This window comes from Crinia signifera, chromosome 2 (assembly GCF_055691185.1).
Source record: "Crinia signifera chromosome 2, ASM5569118v1, whole genome shotgun sequence".
Taxonomy (NCBI): Eukaryota; Metazoa; Chordata; class Amphibia; order Anura; family Myobatrachidae; genus Crinia; species Crinia signifera.
The window spans coordinates 8,546,071-8,561,516 of NC_139218.1; the positions used below are offsets into that span (position 1 = coordinate 8,546,071).

The 15,446-nt window shown below is 49.3% G+C and overlaps 1 protein-coding gene across 1 annotated transcript in view; it reads left to right on the top strand.

Annotated features, from left to right (window-relative positions):
* Positions 1–1,763: 1,763 nt before the first annotated feature.
* The window catches only part of ATP6V1A (ATPase H+ transporting V1 subunit A), a 28,070-nt gene continuing 14,387 nt past the window's right edge, over positions 1,764–15,446 (top strand). The window contains 2 exon segments of the mRNA XM_083171539.1: positions 1,764–1,902; positions 14,985–15,030. The gene's annotated coding sequence lies outside the window, so the exon portion shown is untranslated.

Below are 15,446 nucleotides of genomic sequence, written 5' to 3' on the forward strand. Positions count from 1 at the left end.
CCTATTTGAGGGCTCTTTGATGGAGACAGTCCCTATTTGAGGGCTCTTTGATGGAGACAGTCCCTATTTGAGGGCTCTTTGATGGAGACGGTCCCTATTTGAGGGCTCTGTGTTGGAGACGGTCCCTATTTGAGGGCTCTGTGATGCAGACGGTCCCTATTTGAGGGCTCTGTGCTGGAGACGGTCCCTATGTGAGGGCTCTGTGTAAAGAGACGGTCCCTATTTGAGGTCTCAGTGCTAGAGACTGTTCTCTATTTGAGGGCTCTGTGCCGGAGACGGTCCCTATTTGAGGGCTCTGTGCCGGAGTCGGTCCCTATTTGAGGGCTCTGTGCCGGAGACGGTCCCAATTTGAGGGCTCTGTGCCAGAGTTGGTCCCTATTTGAGGGCTCTGTGTTGGAGACGGTCCCTATTTGAGGGCTCTGTGCTGGAGACGGTCCCTATTTGAGGGCTCTTTGATGGAGACGGTCCCTATTTGAGGGCTTTGTGCCTGAGACGGTCCCTATTTGAGGGCTCTGTGCCTGAGACGGTCCCTATTTGAGGGCTCTGTGCTGGAGACGGTTCCTATTTGAGGGCTCTTTGATGGAGACAGTCCCTATTTGAGGGCTCTTTGATGGAGACAGTCCCTATTTGAGGGCTCTTTGATGGAGATGGTCCCTATTTGAGGGCTCTGTGTTGGAGACGGTCCCTATTTGAGGGCTCTGTGATGCAGACGGTCCCTATTTGAGGGCTCTGTGCTGGAGTCGGTCCCTATTTGAGGGCTCTGTGCCTGAGACGGTCCCTATTTGAGGGCTCTGTGCCTGAGACGGTCCCTATTTGAGGGCTCTGTGCTGGAGACGGTTCCTATTTGAGGGCTCTTTGATGGAGACAGTCCCTATTTGAGGGCTCTTTGATGGAGACAGTCCCTATTTGAGGGCTCTTTGATGGAGATGGTCCCTATTTGAGGGCTCTTTGATGTAGACAGTCCCTATTTGAGGGCTCTTTGATGGAGATGGTCCCTATTTGAGGGCTCTGTGTTGGAGACGGTCCCTATTTGAGGGCTCTGTGATGCAGACGGTCCCTATTTGAGGGCTCTGTGCTGGAGACGGTCCCTATGTGAGGGCTCTGTGTTAAGAGACGGTCCCTATTTGAGGTCTCAGTGCTAGAGACTGTTCTCTATTTGAGGGCTCTGTGCCGGAGACGGTCTCTATTTGAGGGCTCTGTGCCGGAGACGGTCCCAATTTGAGGGCTCTGTGACGGAGTCGGTCCCTATTTGAGGGCTCTGTGCTGGAGATGGTCCCTAGTTGAGGGCTCTGTGCCGGAGACGGTCCCTATTTGAGGGCTCTGGCTGGTGAGGGACCGGCCTATTTGAGCGCTGTGTGTTAGAGAAAGTCCTTTGTTCTGCATACTGGCAGTAGGTGTGCATGACACTGACGGGGATGAGTTTGGGGGCAAACAGAAGTACTGGTGTGGGGGGGTGGTGTTTGCTGTGGGATGCCCCCAAATGTCATCGTCATATATACTCTATACAAACAAATACAGGTGCATTTTTGCAATAATGTGGCTTATTTGCACCAAATTCCCCCAAGCCCACCAACAAGTCTTTATCCAAAAACAGACAGCATGCTCACATTTACATCACCACTAATACAGCCAGAAATTCGGTAGCAAGGCAGTCATCTCTATCCTATATACATGTAACAAGTAGCCAATGCTGCAACCGTATTACGACAGATGGCAGTTGAAAATCTTGCCCTCGTCCAAGATGGCGGAGGCGGCTTCATCTCACGATGTTCTTAGCGGGCGGCGGTGGGTGTCACTGTCAGCTGATCGGTGACGGACGGGTGATCTGCAGTAAGGAGGAGGAGGGTGAAGCATCATTCCAGCCGGGCCTGTGACAAGGAGCACCGGGATTCCCTCCAGCAGGTAGGCGATATCCGCGGCCCTCACGTCACTACTAGTCCGGGTCTGCCCGGCAACTAGGCCCCTGTTGTCATTCAATGGCTGCAGGTAGCACCCAGGATGTATAACCTACAGTATCTGTAATGCACCCAGTGGCCGGCTCTGCTATTCTCTCGTTAGTAATGGGAATAATCTCCATATATGTGACCTTCACTGCAGAAGGGATTATGGGTATATATTATAGAAAATGGGTATATATATAATATACATATTGCAAAACACCATATTTGCTTCTTAGTGGTAATGCTAAGCAGATTTTAGTGATCCTGCTATGAAATGCACCATTTCAGTAATGACTTTGCAGCAGGTTAGGGGGAGTCAGGGGGGCTGCATTACTAAAGTTTGCCTGTGACCCTCTCACCCCCCCTTCTGCCTTCATCTATGAGGGAATGTATGAATGAATGGGTGGCAGAGCGGTCATCGATGGGAATAATGGCTTCATCTGCCTGTGCAGTTTATCGAACAGTATATAGGGAAGATGTGTAGGATTATTATTATTATTACCAGACTGTGTGTGCTATTTATATAGTGCACACATTCTGTAGCGCTGTACAGAGAATCAGTCAGTCATTCCCATCAGTCCCTGCCCAAGTGGAGCTTACAATCTATATTTATTTATTTACTTTTCCTATCCAATAGAAACAGGCTGTTTGAGGCGGATCTGATGTCACGCTCCATCCCCGAAACCATTTCCCTGACCCAAAAGTCCAGTTACCACCCTCAAACACCCAGCTTCCTGTCAATCAACTTGTGTACGGCCAACAATTAAAAAAGATGCTGGATTTTATTGCTGGATATCCTTGAGCATGCGATCTGCAAGCCCTACGCATGTGCAGTCATTTATCACCCGTCCTGCAAACTTGCTGCCCAGCGATCAGATCTGAATAACCCCCTTTGTCCTTTCTTGAATACATCTGCGTCAGTAATTGGTGTAGACTGGCTGTGTCGGCACTCTTATTATAGTCTGGGTCTGCAGAATTTAATATGTTTTTGCAATTGTATTCATGAACAGTTTCTTATATAGTGCACCAAGTTCCATTGCACTTTACAATTGGAAACCATAATAAAATAACCTGGGTAGTTACAGACAGACATAGAGGAAGGAGGGTCCTGCTCGCATGCATACACAGTATAGGGTAATAGGCGTTGTTACATAAGGATAGGTGCTATAATGGTCACCAGGTTGCAGAGGCTTTGGCGGGCTGTGTAGTACGGGAATGTTGGCCGGGGGTGCAGGAGGATGTTATTGGATGAGAGGTTTATGTCCCAGAGTCCTCCCAGTGCATTTTTCACCCTGTATGAAGAAGGCGTGTATATACATACTATGGGTCATGAGACACAGCTCCTAAAGGGGAACGGCATTTTACAAATACTTCTGTGTCAAATAAATGGATGAATTGTAGTCTTGGAAAGAACAACTCTTGAATGAGAATATTTTTAATTCATCCCACATCTTAAGCAGCCCCCCCCCCCCCCCACCAGCCTATCCCTTACCTCCTTCGCTGTAGTGCTGTTCTCCAACCCCGGTTACTGTTAGGATTCTGCTGTCTGTATCCTGACCACATTCCTGTATAAGGGATCTGCCCCTGTGGCAGTAATATATAGCCGTGTTCCTGAGTAATGTGCAAAATCGCCCCACACCTCTCCATTATCAGGGCCACAGGGCCAATTCTGTTCTGTATAGTGGCCTATGGGTTTATCACCTCCACAGGCCAATAAGCTGCGCTTGCATCTCTGTATTGGGGCCTTCATTCGCACCCAGGACTGGCTCTTTCATTATGCGGCTCCAGATTCTGGGGGGTACCTCGAAGTTTGAAAAAAACCTGATATAAAATAGAGGATGATTCTGAGAGGCATCCTTGTCGAATTTAATGCACTCTGCAGGTGTTGTACTTGTAATAGGGCCTACACATGGGGCGATCTCTTTAGATGGCTTAGAATATATCCCTACATTGCTCCGTGTAGCGATGGGCATCACCGGAGGACACCGGCCCTCGCAGATCGCTTAGCACACAGCGCTGGCTAGGGATGCCAATCACGGGGCATTTTTTTTTCAATCCCGGGATTGGCATCCCTATAGGCATGTCCCATACACATCCCCACACTGGCCGACCTGCACATTTACTTACATTAGCCGGGAGTGGGTTTGGAGGTGCATGGTGCCTCCAGGCAAGTGCACCTCCTCCTTAGCAGACAGCAGGCGGAGGAGAAGAGGCGGGCAGGCGGGCGAAGGAGAGAGGAAGGGGGTGGGCGCACGAGCAGAGGCTGCATCAGAGTGGGTGGTGACGGTGTGGCCTGCGCAGCGTGACCTCTACTTTCACGCTACACAGGCCGCACGCCGGGGTCGGGATTCTGGAACTGCCGGGCAGCGTCTGAGCGGGCGCTCAGACGCTGCCCGGCATTAGACTGCGCATGCGCAGTCTAATCCCAAAATCTCTGACTTTTTGGGGCCGGATCCCGCCGATCTCGGGGTTGGCCACCCTAGCGCTGGCACATCGCTGTGTGCTGAGCAATCCTGCTAAACGTTCAGCCACATCTCCCTGTGTGTAGGACCCAGTTAGACGCCTCCTCTACACTTCTAGTTCCTACTACTAGCACCATGCTGAAGTTTTATCAAGGTTGCTTAAAAAAAACTTTAGGTGCCCATACACGCACCGAACCCGGCGGTGGATGTGTGCTTTGTGATGAGCGCTTCCGCGGCATCTCATCGCACAGTACAAAAAGTATGTGCTGCACATACTTTTTGTACATGCTTTTCATCGCATTGCATCACATTGCATGCACAATGCATGCGATGCGACACTATTTTTGCCCAGAACGCACACTGGGCAATTCTCTCACGACCTCCGACATTTTTAAATGTCCCCTGAACTGCACTGAGCGGAAGGATTGAGGCATTTAATACAGAAAGGGACTGTAAATGCTGAATATAACCATTTTTTCCCTGCTTTATCCATTTGGATATTGACACTTTTATTTTATATACTTCCTCAGTGTTTTCACAATGATCATCCACTCTAAGTGCCATTATCGTGGTGCATTAACATTGCCCATATATTATTATGAAATGCCTGCACAGATCACATATGGAGCTATATTTGGCAGTTATATATAATGCTGTGTACACACCATGCAATACCGTAAATCTTTTGTCGACTGACTGTGCGATATATCGTTTAGTGCATCGGTTTGTATGCACAGCTGATCCCATACACACCACCAGATTATCATTTACGATATGTATGATAATGTTTGAGATATTTTTGTACATAGTGTCTATTGTGTGATGTCGCGGGTTCTCCCCCATCCCGCAGGTCATTAATGATGATATCCGTCGTACTGCATGTACAGATGATTGAGGATAACGCGGGCTGTCTCCTATTCTTTTATGCTTTAGGCTTGCCATACTATCCCTTTTTAAACCAGAACACTCCTAAATTACACAGGGTCTGTGAATGGGATACATACGGATAGCCAACCCCAGTTATTTACTGATCAGGGCACAGACTGTCGGGATTTCAGTGTCTGCATCCTGATCCTTTTGGAGATCCGATGCTGGCGTTTAGATGGCGGTTGGGATGCCAGCATCTGTATAGAGAACGCAGGGATGCTGACATCCCCTGTGACTGGCTGGCCTTCGTTTAACCTGGTTTTATTTAGGCACAGAGTCTGTGTAATCCATGAGCGTCCTAGTTTAAAGGGGTTGCATGGCAAGCTTATGCTGGTCGCAGGGACCGCCGACAATGACATCACAACTGGGCAGGCAAATTTGGTACTTATATGTTAGTTGGGTGCCCACTATAGTTAGTACGCTCATACCCCCACTATCCATGTCAGCATGGAGTTGATTTTATATAGTGTGGCGAGCGCAGCAAGCCACCGAGCCTGAAGCATGGCGAGCGGACGCATAAAACTAAGCAAATAGCTTAGTTGGCGCCCAACTAACATATAAGTACCGCAAATTTATATCCCGGCGCTTCGACTTATGTGTAGGGTATGGCCAGCTTTAGGTGTTATGTACATATTTACCCTGGGGAATTATTGGGGCATTTGGTGGGTAATACGTATCCGTCTGTGTCATGACGGAATAATGTGCGCTGTAGCAGTGCTTGGCCTGGGAGGAAAAGGTCCATGTAACACATCCAGTGCTATACTACCAATATGCATTTAAATTCCCAGCCACACTGATGTGTGCACAGCAGTCAGGTGACCAGTCAGCTGATCAGAGTGCACAGGGAAGTGTGAGGTCAGCTCATGTGACACAGGCTGGGAGGAGGATCCCCCCCTCATTCATACAGCCTGCTCTGCTGTCCGTGTACCGGCTCCTCTCCTTACTGCACCGGACGGAGTGAGTGACCACAGAACAGTGTATGGTGACGTATCTAGTTACTGATCTGTGTTGGGTACATTGTTAGCTTGTACTATAAGGAATGGTATGTGTATTGGATGTTGTGATGTCTCTGCTACTGACTGCTTCAGTCCTATGTTGGCACTTTAGGGGCGTACATATTACCTTGCATTTAGGGGCGAGATTGACTGCAAACTAAAGGGGTATGTGTCAATTAGGTTGACTTGGCTCAGGTTGACACCTGAATTAGGTCGACAGGGTTGGAAGGTGGACGCAAGCATTAGGTCGACAGTCAAAGAGTCGACATGAGGGGTTTTTTTTTGTCCCTAATTTCCCAGGTCCCCTCACATTACTTGCTGCGCTCGGAGCACTATTTTATTCTCCCACCACGCTATAGGGCACGGAATATCGCATGTCGGCACATGTTGGCTAAAAGGAAAAACTAATGCTACTGTCGACCTTTTGACCCTGTCGACCTATTTCAGGTGTGGACCTAGGTCCTATCGACCAATGCATGTTGAGCTAATGAGCGTATCCCAACTAAAGGTCCTGCCTTTCATTCTGTAACTTGCACCAGACGGGTAAATCCTGACTGCCCGCCTGTTGGCTGTGGTGACGCTGTGACTGCAATGTTCCCCTTTCCATGGTCATCTGTGGATGACTGTACGCGGGTGTCTGTTTCCTACGCCCCGCGGGTAGCTATGACCAGATGGATGTTATTCCGCTGTTCCGTGTCTGCAGAATGTTTGGGTCCCGGCTCCTCCTCCTCCTCCTCAGCGCACATGATTCCGCAAGCTGTTCCTGACGGCTGGGAATCTGCAGAAATTGGGCCAGAGGAATAACCTGCAGGTACAGGGGTAGGCAAGCAGTGGAACTACACATCCCAGCAGGTCCTGCCACAGTCTAAGGATAAAACAGCAAACTGGTGCAGGGCATGTTGGGTTGTGTAGTTCCACAGGTCATTATACTAGTATATTTAGCGGTCTGCTGGGGTGGTTCTAGCACAGCGTGATCTGTTTCTCAATACAGACCTACCTGTGCTAGAAGCAGCAAATAGACAGTGACACCCCAGGCAGGAAAGGTACAGAATGCTAGAATGTATTATTTTATTTGACATGTTATAGAATGAGCTCTCTGATGGAGGGTCAGTATATATTGTCCTGCTATCTCTACCCCCAGACCACATTAAGGTCAGTTGCCGGCTAGCTCATTATTGTTATAAGTACACTGTGGTATCCAGGAGTGCAGGGTTTAGGGATGGGAGGGCAGGGATGGGAGTGCTGGGTTTAGGGATGGGAGTGCAGGGTTTAGGGATGGGAGTGCAGGGGGCAGTGCCCGGAGTTCCTTAGATGAGCAATTAATCACGAGCTGATATAATGCCCATCTGACATTGACCTGGCCACAGTCCTGTAGCAAGGTCACATCAGGATCCCCCTCCTGGGCATTACATGATGCCCCTGGGATGGAGGGACTGACAGTGCTGCAGCATCACCCAGCTTCCTATTTCAGAGGTTCAGCCTGGAAACTCTGTGACTCATCACATCAGATGTGTCCGCTCTGTGATTGTGCAGGAGCTGTAGTCACGGTGTGTAAGCTCTGTGTGCGTGGATGTGTGTGTCTGTGTGCAGAATACTGATGGGAAGGTGTGTAAGCTCTGTGTGTGTGGTATACTGATGGGAAGGTGTGTAAGCTCTGTGTGTGGTATACTGATGGGAGGGTGTGTAAGCTCCGTGTGTGTGGTATACTGATGGGAAGGTGTGTAAGCTCCGTGTGTGGGGGTATACTGATGGGAAGGTGTGTGAGCTCCGTGTGTGTGTGGTATACTGATGGGAAGGTGTGTAAGCTCCGTGTGTGTGGGGTATACTGATGGGAAGGTGTGTAAGCTCCGTGTGTGTGTGGTATACTGATGGGAAGGTGTGTAAGCTCTGTGTGTGTGGTATACTGATGGGAAGGTGTGTAAGCTCCGTGTGTGTGTGGTATACTGATGGGAAGGTGTGTAAGCTCTGTGTGTGTGGTATACTGATGGGAAGGTGTGTGAGCTCCGTGTGTGTGGTATACTGATGGGAAGGTGTGTAAGCTCCGTGTGTGGTATACTGATGGGAAGGTGTGTGAGCTCCGTGTGTGTGGTATACTGATGGGAAGGTGTGTAAGCTCCGTGTGTGGGGGTATACTGATGGGAAGGTGTGTGAGCTCCGTGTGTGTGTGGTATACTGATGGGAAGGTGTGTGAGCTCCGTGTGTGTGTGGTATACTGATGGGAAGGTGTGTGAGCTCCGTGTGTGTGTGGTATACTGATGGGAAGGTGTGTAAGCTCCGTGTGTGTGGGGTATACTGATGGGAAGGTGTGTGAGCTCCGTGTGTGTGTGGTATACTGATGGGAAGGTGTGTAAGCTCTGTGTGTGTGTGGTATACTGATGGGAAGGTGTGTAAGCTCTGTGTGTGTGGTATACTGATGGGAAGGTGTGTGAGCTCCGTGTGTGTGGTATACTGATGGGAAGGTGTGTAAGCTCCGTGTGTGTGGTATACTGATGGGAAGGTGTGTAAGCTCCGTGTGTGTGGTATACTGATGGGAAGGTGTGTAAGCTCCGTGTGTGGGGGTATACTGATGGGAAGGTGTGTGAGCTCCGTGTGTGTGTGGTATACTGATGGGAAGGTGTGTGAGCTCCGTGTGTGTGTGGTATACTGATGGGAAGGTGTGTAAGCTCCGTGTGTGTGGGGTATACTGATGGGAAGGTGTGTGAGCTCCGTGTGTGTGTGGTATACTGATGGGAAGGTGTGTGAGCTCCGTGTGTGGTATACTGATGGGAAGGTGTGTAAGCTCCGTGTGTGTGGTATACTGATGGGAAGGTGTGTAAGCTCCGTGTGTGTGGTATACTGATGGGAAGGTGTGTAAGCTCTGTGTGTGGTATACTGATGGGAAGGTGTGTAAGCTCTGTGTGTGTGGTATACTGATGGGAAGGTGTGTAAGCTCTGTGTGTGGTATACTGATGGGAAGGTGTGTAAGCTCCGTGTGTGTGGTATACTGATGGGAAGGTGTGTAAGCTCCGTGTGTGTGGTATACTGATGGGAAGGTGTGTAAGCTCCGTGTGTGTGGTATACTGATGGGAAGGTGTGTAAGCTCCGTGTGTGTGGTATACTGATGGGAAGGTGTGTAAGCTCTGTGTGTGTGTGGTATACTGATGGGAAGGTGTGTAAGCTCTGTGTGTGTGTGGTATACTGATGGGAAGGTGTGTAAGCTCTGTGTGTGTGGTATACTGATGGGAAGGTGTGTAAGCTCCCTGTGTGTGGTATACTGATGGGAAGGTGTGTAAGCTCCGTGTGTGTGGGGTATACTGATGGGAAGGTGTGTGAGCTCCGTGTGTGTGGGGTATACTGATGGGAAGGTGTGTGAGCTCCGTGTGTGTGTGGTATACTGATGGGAAGGTGTGTGAGCTCCGTGTGTGGTATACTGATGGGAAGGTGTGTAAGCTCCCTGTGTGTGGTATACTAATGGGAAGGTGTGTAAGCTCTGTGTGTGTGTGGTATACTGATGGGAAGGTGTGTAAGCTCTGTGTGTGTGTGGTATACTGATGGGAAGGTGTGTAAGCTCTGTGTGTGTGTGTGTGTGTGGTATACTGATGGGAAGGTGTGTAAGCTCTGTGTGTGTGTGTGTGTGTGGTATACTGATGGGAAGGTGTGTGAGCTCCGTGTGTGTGTGGTATACTGATGGGAAGGTGTGTAAGCTCCCTGTGTGTGTTATACTGATGGGAAGGTGTGTAAGCTCCCTGTGTGTGGTATACTGATGGGAAGGTGTGTGAGCTCCGTGTGTGTGGGGTATACTGATGGGAAGGTGTGTGAGCTCCGTGTGTGTGGGGTATACTGATGGGAAGGTGTGTGAGCTCCGTGTGTGTGGGGTATACTGATGGGAAGGTGTGTAAGCTCCGTGTGTGTGGTATACTGATGGGAAGGTGTGTAAGCTCTGTGTGTGTGTGGTATTAGTGTTCATTCTAGCACCCGCTATCTTTAAAAACCCATGCAGTTCCTCTTCCCTGCCTGGGGTGTCGCTGTCTGCTGTAGTGCTTCTAGCACAGTGTGGTCTGTATATCAATGCAAACCAGACCTGTGCTAGAAACACCACAGCAGACAGCGACACCCCAGGCAGGGAAGAGGAACTGCATGGGTTTTCAAACATGGCGGGTGCTAGAATGAACACTAGATCCCTACAGCATATACCGGCTGGTGCGTGTAGAGGCCATCACTGGCAGGGACAGGAGGTCAGCATGAGGGAATGGTGACATTACATACACTGTGATCTAGGAGCAGAACTTCCAGTTTCATACTAAGAAGTACAACAACATGTTCCCCATATGAAGCACTTCCTGGAGCCATTGTGTAATAACTATAGTAACTTGGGTGTGGTATAATAGATCGGCAATATCTAGACAGTCAATAGGTTGACAATATATAGTTGACAGGGTATTCCATACTATGTGCCCACCAGCAGTAGAGTACACACGTCACGCTGTAAACAAGGTGACCCGCTGTGCATGCCACAGGTCCTTGTGGAAAGAAACCCAATCAAATGCTTGGAAAATGTCCCAAAAAACCTCAAAAGCAGCCATTGTCATGCAGACCTTAAACCCTATCCATCTATGGTGTATTCTGGTATACTGGCCCAGAGAGAGGCCAGCCTCCACAGAGGAGCCCCGCGCTACCTGCCCCGAGAGAGGCCAGCCTCCACAGAGGAGCCTCACACTACAGACACAGTGGCCAGCCTCCAAAGAGGAGCCCCGCGCTACAGACAGCAGCCTCTACAGGAGAAGCCCCGCACTACAGGCCCAGAGAGTGAGCAGCCTCCATAGAGGAGCTCCACAACACAGACCAATAGAGAGCAGCCTCCACAAAGAAGTTCTACAGTACAGAGTGACACCAGGCTCCTTGGTGGAATGTACTGGAATTTATAACCATAGTAATAAGTGCATTCTTTGCATGCAGGATATAGGAGAGGAAGACTGTGATTACAGCAGGACAAAGACGCCTTGTGGATCACCCTATACTTATCTTCTCCTATCCAGTAATACCGCACACAGACACACGGAGCTTACACACCTGCCCATCAGTATACCGCACACAGACACACGCATCTACACCTTCCCATCAGTATACCGCACACTGAGCTTACACACCTTCCCATCAGTATACCGCACACAGACACACGCATCTACACCTTCCCATCAGTATACCGCACACAGACACACGCATCTACACCTTCCCATCAGTATACCGCACACAGACACACGCATCTACACCTTCCCATCAGTATACCACACACGGAGCTTACACACCCTCCCATCAGTATACCACACACACACGGAGCTCACACACCTTCCCATCAGTATACCACACACACACGGAGCTCACACACCCTCCCATCAGTATACCACACACACACACGGAGCTCACACACCTTCCCATCAGTATACCACACACACACACGGAGCTCACACACCTTCCCATCAGTATACCACACACACACACGGAGCTTACACACCTTCCCATCAGTATACCACACACACACGGAGCTCACACACCTTCCCATCAGTATACCACACACACAGAGCTTACACACCTTCCCATCAGTATACCACACACGGTGCTCACACACCTTCCCATCAGTATACCACACACACACGGAGCTTACACACCCTCCCATCAGTATACCACACACACACGGAGCTCACACACCTTCCCATCAGTATACCACACACACACACGGAGCTCACACACCTTCCCATCAGTATACCACACACACAGAGCTCACACACCCTCCCATCAGTATACCACACACACACGGAGCTCACACACCTTCCCATCAGTATACCACACACACACGGAGCTCACACACCTTCCCATCAGTATACCACACACACACGGAGCTCACACACCTTCCCATCAGTATACCCCACACACACGGAGCTCACACACCTTCCCATCGGTATACCACACACACACGGAGCTCACACACCTTCCCATCGGTATACCCCACACACACGGAGCTCACACACCTTCCCATCAGTATACCACACACAGGGAGCTTACACACCTTCCCATCAGTATACCACACACACACGGAGCTCACACACCTTCCCATCAGTATACCCCACACACACGGAGCTCACACACCTTCCCATCAGTATACCACACACACGGAGCTCACACACCTTCCCATCAGTATACCCCACACACACGGAGCTCACACACCTTCCCATCAGTATACCTCACACACACGGAGCTCACACACCTTCCCATCAGTATAGTTCACATACTGGCTGATATATGCTGTAGGGATCCTCCTGCCAGCGATGGCCTCGTACACGCACCGGCCGGTATATGCTGTAGGGATCTTCCTACCAGTGATGACCTCTACACGCACCGGCAGGTATATGCTGTAGAGATTTTCCTGTCCTTGCCAGTGATGGCGTTGTTCACAAGTGCAGAGAATGTGTGTAAATGATTATTGCTAGTAGGCACTGTGTACACGATGGATGGTATTGCACAGTTTTTGGTGTGCGCAGATGGAACGAGTAACGGCACAAATCCCACACACAACCTATTTTTGAAGAACAGATTGCACTGTGGACCCCTGACCAGCTTTAGGACTTTGTCAACTTTACGTTAGCACCAGAATGTCGGCATGGTCAGGATGTTGACAGCTACAGTGTCAAGACACGATTTGAGTTTTCTGTTCAGGTTAAATTAAAGGCATATGTGAAATCCCTTTGACATTAACAATGTTGATATGTCAGTGACGTTAAGGGGGGAATTCAATGGATACCGTTAAAGTCTCTTTAAACGGTGGTTATCGGTTAATTCGTTTTTTTTTTTCTTTTTTTCATCCCAAATTTAATGAAAGTATTTATTTCAATGAAAAATATTTGCTTTTTTATAGAATTTAAAGTATCCTGAATACTTTATCACCCCCCCCCCTCTTTTATTTTTTTGCATTTTGTAATTAAATTGAATTTGTAAGCTGTTTACATGATTTTACTCTTAATTATATATATTTTTTAAATCACAGATTGGCCATTTGATACCTTTTTTAAAAACATCCATTTTATTCTTAAACCCACTTTTTTTAGGGGTACACTTTCCCAGTTGGGTTTTTGGCCCAAATTCCCACAATATTGCTGTGCATCACGTGAATTGCGTTTCTGATTGCATTGTGCAGATCTAATGCTGCCCATACACTTATGCGATCAGATGTGACGGGACATCGCAATGCGATGTCCCATCGCATCAAGTGGTGCTCAGTGCAGCACCCGATGCCGCATGCCATCCTGCGATGGACATCGGGTGCTGGAAGAGGGTTGGTGTGGGGCTATGTAGGCGGGATCGGAGCTGGGGACCATAGCGGTGGAGCTTTCAGGACTTGTCGGCAGCAGCAGCTTACTTTGAAATACTGGACGGCCCTCTGATTGGCTGAGAGCTCTCTCTCAGCAGCGTCAGCCAATCGGAGGGCCGTCCAGTGTTTCAAAGTCATCTGCTGCCGCTGCCGAGTCCCACCGCCTGAAAGCTCCACCACTCCGATCCCCGCTACACAGCAGCCATGCCTCCCCTGCTGCTGCTGAGTCCCTCCGGTCCCCAGCATTAAGGTACCGGCTCCCCATCCCGGCCCCGCTCCTCGAACCCGCCGCTGCTTGCATTCGATTGCTCATGCAATCCGATAAATATTATGTGCAGCTCATAAAATCTATCGATGCAACATTCGATGGTGTGCCTGCGCATCGCGTCGAATGTCAGATTAAAAATGCATGCAATCATTCGATTTATTGGCCAGATGTGGTCTGAATCGAAGTATTGCATGCGATACATATCTCAATGTATGGGCAGCATAAGTTGCATGTGTAAAGGCGACGTGTGTGAGTAACAATGCTTTCTGCTAACTCGCACCTATTTGAATTTGACCCTTTTAGAGTCGGACCATTCCGTAGCTTGCTATTGCTAATTACATTGTGCAGGTGTGAGGAGGGGGATGTCGGTGCAGATGTCCCAGCTTTCCCCATTCTCACGGAGGTGTCAGTGGTAACGTCTGTCATCATAAGCGTGAGGCTGAGACATTCTCTGCTAGGGAGCTGTCCGTACAGACAATGCTGGAGGAAATACTGGTCAGATCTGAACCCTGCGATCCTCATTCAGTTTCATCTCTAGTGACAATTCCCATCCCTTCGGCAGGCCGGCCATCCTATTACACCAAGGGAACCAGATTTCCTTATATTCCACGTATGTGTCAATGGGGCAGATACAATTATAGTTATGTAAAGTATATTTAGATGGTAATGTGTCCAGTGGTTTCATGCAGAGCCCTATCGAGGCATACACACGGGGCAACCCCAGGGATATTCCTAAGCAATCGCTCAGAACTGAAGCACGGATCGCGTGTGTATGCCCCCAGCGGCATCGTTGCGTGTTCTCAGCAGCGGACACTGGCTGGTTCAGCTCACAGAGCGCTCTGTGCTGATCGCTTAGCTCGGGTCTTCAGTCACCCGGGTGTATGCCGCATATCACTGATGGGACATCGCTGGCACAAGCTGCGGTACATGAAGTGGGGTGTTCTCCTGAATGCGGGTACATACTGTATGACATTGTTATCTGGAGTAACCTTATAGTATTAGTTCTGGCAGACTGCGTCATGTAATCTCCTCCTTTGTGTCTTCTCCCAGGTACAGATCGGAGACTCCCAGCATTGGAACGGAACCTCTGTCCCAGGTAAGACCGGCGCTGTTCCTTGCAGTGGGTGGCACAGGGTCACTAGGTCTACAAGCACTTATATGGCCCCCCCAAAAAAACATGAATAACTTGTCAACCTTTTTTTTCATGTCAACCATATCTCTACTGTGCATGGCATATGTTCCTGGTGATCCTGAGTGATCTATAGCCCATAATCACTTCCAGGCTGCGGAGTGTGTACTCGCTGCTAATAATTCCCATTCAGTGACGGACAACAGAGACCGCCCGTATCCCCACTGTATCCCACAGAGGAAATGATGGCTCTAAATACCAGGCGCTGTTAATTGGAATAATTAGAATTACCTCGCAGTATAAATTTAGGTGCTTGGCATAATATTGGCCAATAAGATGGACCTACCAACCACAACCCGATTTGGTGTGTCCCTAACAGTGGT